Raw genomic sequence first — 7,103 nt, forward strand, 5'->3', positions numbered from 1 at the left:
AACTTATCTACATTACACAAATACAACTCTTCGAAGTCTCAAACTTATCTACATTACACAAATACAACTCTTCGAAGTCTCAAACTTATCTACATTAGTCTCAAACTTATCTACATTACACAAATACAACTCTTCGAAGTCTCAAACTTATCTACATTAGACAAATACAACTCTTCGAAGTATCAAACTTATCTACATTAGTCTCAAACTTATCTACATTACACAAATACAACTCTTCGAAGTCTCAAACTTATCTACATTACACAAATACAACTCTTCGAAGTCTCAAACTTATCTACATTAGTCTCAAACTTATCTACATTACACAAATACAACTCTTCGAAGTCTCAAACTTATCTACATTAGTCTCAAACTTATCTACATTACACAAATACAACTCTTCGAAGTCTCAAACTTATCTACATTACACAAATACAACTCTTCGAAGTCTCAAACTTATCTACATTAGTCTCAAACTTATCTACATTAGTCTCAAACTTATCTACATTACACAAATACAACTCTTCGAAGTCTCAAACTTATCTACATTACACAAATACAACTCTTCGAAGTCTCAAACGTATCTACATTACACAAATACAACTCTTCGAAGTCTCAAACGTATCTACATTAGTCTCAAACGTATCTACATTACACAAATACAACTCTTCGAAGTCTCAAACTTATCTACATTACACAAATACAACTCTTCGAAGTCTCAAACGTATCTACATTAGTCTCAAACGTATCTACATTACACAAATACAAACTACATTACACAAATACAACTCTTCGAAGTCTCAAACGTATCTACATTACACAAATACAACTCTTCGAAGTCTCAAACGTATCTACATTAGTCTCAAACGTATCTACATTACACAAATACAACTCTTCGAAGTCTCAAACGTATCTACATTAGTCTCAAACGTATCTACATTACACAAATACAACTCTTCGTAGTCTCAAACGTATCTACATTACACAAATACAACTCTTCGAAGTCTCAAACTTATCTACATTAGTCTCAAACTTATCTACATTACACAAATACAACTCTTCGAAGTCTTAAACGTATCTACATTAGTCTCAAACTTATCTACATTACACAAATACAACTCTTCGAAGTCTCAAACGTATCTACATTACACAAATACAACTCTTCGAAGTCTCAAACGTATCTACATTACACAAATACAACTCTTCGAAGTCTCAAACTTATCTACATTAGTCTCAAACTTATCTACATTACACAAATACAACTCTTCGAAGTCTCAAACTTATCTACTTTAGTCTCAAACTTATCTACATTACACAAATACAACTCTTCGAAGTCTCAAACTTATCTACATTAGTCTCAAACTTATCTACATTACACAAATACAACTCTTCGAAGTCTCAAACGTATCTACATTAGTCTCAAACTTATCTACATTACACAAATACAACTCTTCGAAGTCTCAAACTTATCTACATTACACAAATACAACACTTCTTGGTCTCAAACTTATCTACATTAGTCTCAAACTTATCTGCATTAGTCTCAAATTTATCTACATTAGTCTCAAACTTACCTACATTACACAAATACAACTCTTCGAAGTCTCAAACGTATCTACATTAGTCTCAAACTTATCTACATTAGTCTCAAACTTATCTACATTAGTCTCAAACTGATCTACATTACACAAATACAACTCTTCGAAGTCTCAAACGTATCTTCATTAGTCTCAAACTTATCTACATTAGTCTCAAACTTATCTACATTAGTCTCAAACTGATCTACATTACACAAATACAACTCTTCGAAGTCTCAAATTTATCTACATCAGACCTATACTACAATATGCATGCGAAGTATGGGACAACTGCGAGCAACTAATTCTTCAATACTTGAAAACATTCAGATAAAAATGGCAAGACTAGTCACAGGGCTGCCCGTATTTACAATAGAAAGTTTATATCGTGAGACTTTACCACTCTCAAATAGCGTGTTTTATTCTATATCTAATATCGCATAAAATTTTTCTCCCTTCTACTATAAAACTTTTCTCCCTTCTACTATAAAACTTTCTCCCTTCTACTATAAAACTTTTCTCCCTTCTACTATAAAACTTTTCTCCTACTATAAAACTTTCTCCCTTCTACTATAAAACTTTCTCCCTTCTACTATAAAACTTTTCTCCCTTCTACTATAAAACTTTCTCCCTTCTACAATACAACTTTTCTCCTACTACAAAACTTTCTCCCTTCTGCTATAAAACTTTCTCCCTTCTACTATAAAACTTTTCTCCCTTCTACTATAAAATTTTGGAATAATTTGGACGACGGCATCAGAAAGTCCCCTTCTATAAATTGCTTAAAAGTTAATGTAAAAATCAATAGAAGTACATTAAATTTAATGATGATTTTGCCTCCTGTGGACCTAGAAGACTGAACATCCTACGCTGTCGTCTAAGAAATAGTTCTCTTAATTATGACCCCTTTAGAGCAAATCTGGTCGATTCTGTCAATGTGGGCATCCCTGTGAACAGTGTTACCACTTTTTAAAAATAATTTGCTCTTTATATGCTAAGCTACGCGAAACACTTCACACAGAATTATCATGGTACGAAGGTGATATTAATGTTGATAGCCTTTGTATAGGTGATGTAAATATTTCATGCAATAGCAATATGAAAATTGCCAAAGCAGCACAGCATTTCATTGGAACATCGGGTAGATTTCGTTGATTCTCATGATCTCCCCTCGCCCCTTTCCCCTCAGTTTTTCTACTTTCCTACTCGTATCTCTCTTAACGGCTTCCTAGAAATCTTGTTTCAGTTTCATTAATAATCTTATTAAATATGTTAATTGTACATCAGTTGAGTGTATTTTGAATGTTTACGGTCGAATTTCTGGTCCTTTCAACGATACATAGGTAACGATATAATCGGAAGGAATGGATTGAACTCGGAGCAAGCTACCTACAGCACAGGATGTGATGAACTTTTGCAACGAATGAATGTTTGGTGTAGTATTCAGTTTTTATGTGCCGCAGGGGAACACTAACAAGACCCATATAGGCGGTTTTTAATATTTGACGATATTTGAAAAAGGAGGAGTGCCAATTTGGGCCTTCTGGCGGCCATGACCGATATTTTTTATTTCTTGTGTAGGAATTCCTTGGGGTTAGGCGGTCATGATATGACATAAAATTAAGGTCAGATCTGAGCCATTCATTAGTTATGGGGGGGGGGGGTAAAGTGGGGGGTAAAATTCATAAACAGCTCCATTATGACAAACCTACATTATATTTTTGGATTTTTTCTTCTTAATTTTCATGTAATAATCCATATCAAAACATTCATTAGTAAAATTGATTGAAAAAAATAGTCCATTGTTGAAAAGTAGGTCATGGTAATTAAGCTCATTAATTGCTAATTATATTAAAGATGAACTTAATTTTCTGCCTTAATGTACATAAAAACAATACCTTTATCATGTACCATGTTTTAATAAGAAATATTTTTGCATACTTTAAAGAAAACAAAGAAGAGGCGGTGCTTTGAATTTTAGTTCGACAACTTTGACCATATATCTGTATCTAGTGGTTTTACCGAAGTATTAACACAGAAATGGCTAATGAAAGATATCAATCTTAACCTCTAGTGTTGCATTTCACTCCACTATACATACAATGGTCGCACACATAGTTAGTTACTCATTGTCACTGTCAGACTCAGACCAGTCCTCAATCATCATTGCGTCATCAGCACAGCTGAGGTAGCTTGATGAGGCAGTTGGGTGTGCTATCCTAGGCTGGTGTCGCTCATAAGAAAGGTACCAGAGAACAGATGCAATATGGGCACAGCAGCCCACTACCCTGGCACCAACCTTACACTGGCAATACCAACCAGATATAGGAGTCAAACCAGGGGAATACTCAATCCACAGGTTGTACAGTTTCGAAGCAACATGTCTGGAACGAATCTGAACTTTAATTAAGCCAGGCTTTTCCCTGCATGCCATTAATTCATACTGGCCATCTTCAGACAAGTGCTCCATGGTATATGACTTTGCCTGCTTCAACTGATATACTCCCATGGTAAGATCTCTCAACTCCGGTTCTGTCAGCTGAGGAAAGTCAGGCAAACTGGCCTTATCAAGCTTGACCCATATGGCTCTTTTCCTAGCCAAACCTTCTTTTTCAACTTGAATTTGCAATTTATTGGGACATTTTGACAGAGCCAACATTCGCTCAGCAATGATTAGGTCATTGGGAGAATCAGAGGCAAGTGGGGGGCGAAAAGCATTACAAATTGCACACACAATTCTCACAAAATCACCTACAACTGGAATGAGAGTGTTGGGCAAAACATATCCCAAGGTCTTCCACTGCTTAATCCGCCCATTTGCCGACTCCACAACCCACCTTACCTTTGTTACAAGATGAGATTCGTTTGCCTCAGTATGTGTGTGTTGTTTCTGCCCCTTTGGCAAGAAAAATGGCATTTCTGTTTTGATGCCAGCATCATTCAACAGTTCTGTCACATCTCTGAAGCCTCTGTCAACGACAAGAACATCATCATCTTGAAACCAATCCTTGATGTTCTCAGTGTTAGTTTTCAACATGTGTTTTGTAATGTTGGCGTCATTATTTCGACCGTCTGCTAAATATGGGCCTAGGACAGACAGTATATAGCCATCTGAGGCCACAAGAAGCATTGGTTTCAGGAGAGGGCGTCCTTTGTGCATCGAAAAAGAGCGTCGTTGGAAAGTATAGTTGCTGGACTTTTCAACATAAATATATGTGCCATCAGCAACAGCTATAGCTACATCTTCACCAGAGGCAAACATCTTCCTTGCAAATACCGTTGTATGGTTTTGAATTACTTGTTCTCTAGTGATGTGTTGCAGGCCAAGGTGTGAAGGAACGAAGTGGGTCATCAATGCTTGGCGAGCTGAATGAATACATTTTCCACATATTCTCTTTGTCATGTTGAACAGAGAAGCTAATATTGATAAAGACATGCCAGTCCTCAACTTTACAAGCAGGATGGCTAATGCAGTCCTTGCGCTTCTGTTCAGTGTAGAGTAAAGAGAGGGATTAACTGATCGTAAAAGGTCAGAAAATTGATTTTTATACAGACCTGTGAGACGGTAGTAATCTTGATCAGTTAATCCATCTGAGGAATCAAAGTCTAAACAACTTTTCTTTGAAGCAGCTGCCCTAAGTGTCAAAAGGATCTCTGATATTTCAGAAGAATCCAGTTCAGTGTCTTTGCTGGAATATGCGAGTGAAGATAGACTATCAGATGGGAAATCACCATTCACTATGTGAGAAGAACAACATCTGCAGGTGCTTGGGACAAGGATACCTGTCTTAATAAAAATCTTTACTCGCATTTCTGTTGTGAGCATTACCATTTTACTTTTACATTCCTCTCTTAACATTTTACAAATGAAACATCGAGATTCACCTAATGTAGCCCGTGGAATGTCAAGTTTGATTTTTTTTTTTGTTTTCAGGTGACTCAAACTGGTGCTCTACATCGCTACTAGGATGTTCAGTAGATGAATGGTGATTGTAGTATCTTCCCCTGCATTTTTTACATACGGGGTCACCAAACCTTAAGGCATCATTAATATTTGCTTTCAAGTAAGACAGAATGTCTGTTTTATTCAGACAACAGAGCCTTACTTTATATTGTGCTTTACAACAAGCGCACTGCCTGTGCACTGGCATATTGATAAAAGAAAAGAAAACGGGGCATAAACTTAGAAAACACTCCTTATTAAAACCTTAATTTGGATGAACAAAATTATGAACAACAGTTGAATTACAATTATATGTCTAAATTATATGTACAATATCAGTGACAGTCAAACCAAGAAAGTATACTAAAATCGCTGAGGTTGTGAAGTGTAGTTGCCACGTATTAATTGTATATATAAGGGTATATGAACTGTCTGAGACAAGGTGCACATGTATACTCACCGGTAGACACAAAGATCCTTAACAAGGTATATGTCAGGGGATGGCATTATATCCCACCATTTTAGCTTAAAGCTCAACCAGCCGTACCAAACTGGTTTAAATATCTCTACATTTATCAAGCAATTTATTTTAAACAGTTCTTAATGCAGTACAATTTAACATTTATTTATTAGATATTTATTATCTAATATAATTACATAAGACAACTCTGATATCAACCAAAAGTTGTCAAAAGTGTGAACCCGCCCCCTCCCATTAATTAATTCTCCATTTTCTATAAAGTTTTCAAAAATAAATCTTACTAAAGCATGACACATGATAAAGGTATTGTTTTTATGTACATTAAGGCAGAAAATTAAGTTCATCTTTAATATAATTAGCAATTAATGAGCTTAATTACCATGACCTACTTTTCAACAATGGAATGTTTTTTTCAATCAATTTTACTAATGAATGTTTTGATATGGATTATTACATGAAAATTAAGAAGAAAAAATCCAAAAATATAATGTAGGTTTGTCATAATGGAGCTGTTTATGAATTTTACCCCCCACTTTACCCCCCCATAACTAATGAATGGCTCAGATCTGACCTTAATTTTATGTCATATCATGACCGCCTAACCCCAAGGAATTCCTACACAAGAAATAAAAAATATCGGTCATGGCCGCCAGAAGGCCCAAATTGGCACTCCTCCTTTATTAGCTAAAATTAAACAGGAAACCTCCTCTCTCGCTCCCCCCTCTCTCTCTTCCTCTCTCGTTAAAATCTATATTTTTCTCTCTCGCTCTCTCCCCTCCCCCTCCCCCCTCTCTCCGTGTGGTGATGATATTATTTCCTTATATGTTCATTATTTTCTAATTGTAGACGCATATTGTTTGATACTTTGTATGATTTAGACGTAGATTTTAATATAGAAACTATCTTATGAAGCGACAGTGATGTTTACTTATAAGAAACTAATTATTAAATCTGTTCAAAAGTTTATCAAACAAACAAACCGTTTCAACACTACCTAATTATGAACTGTTTGTAGTCGGCACTCGGCAATGAATTGATATAAAATTGATATAAAATCTATCCTATCTCTTTTTCTCTTCTTTTCTTTCTATCCTATCATCTC

The sequence above is a fragment of the Ylistrum balloti genome, unplaced genomic scaffold (genome assembly GCF_031769215.1).
Source record: "Ylistrum balloti isolate Yb309-2 unplaced genomic scaffold, AGI_CSIRO_Ybal_v1 Utg369662, whole genome shotgun sequence".
Lineage (NCBI taxonomy): Eukaryota > Metazoa > Mollusca > Bivalvia > Pectinida > Pectinidae > Ylistrum > Ylistrum balloti.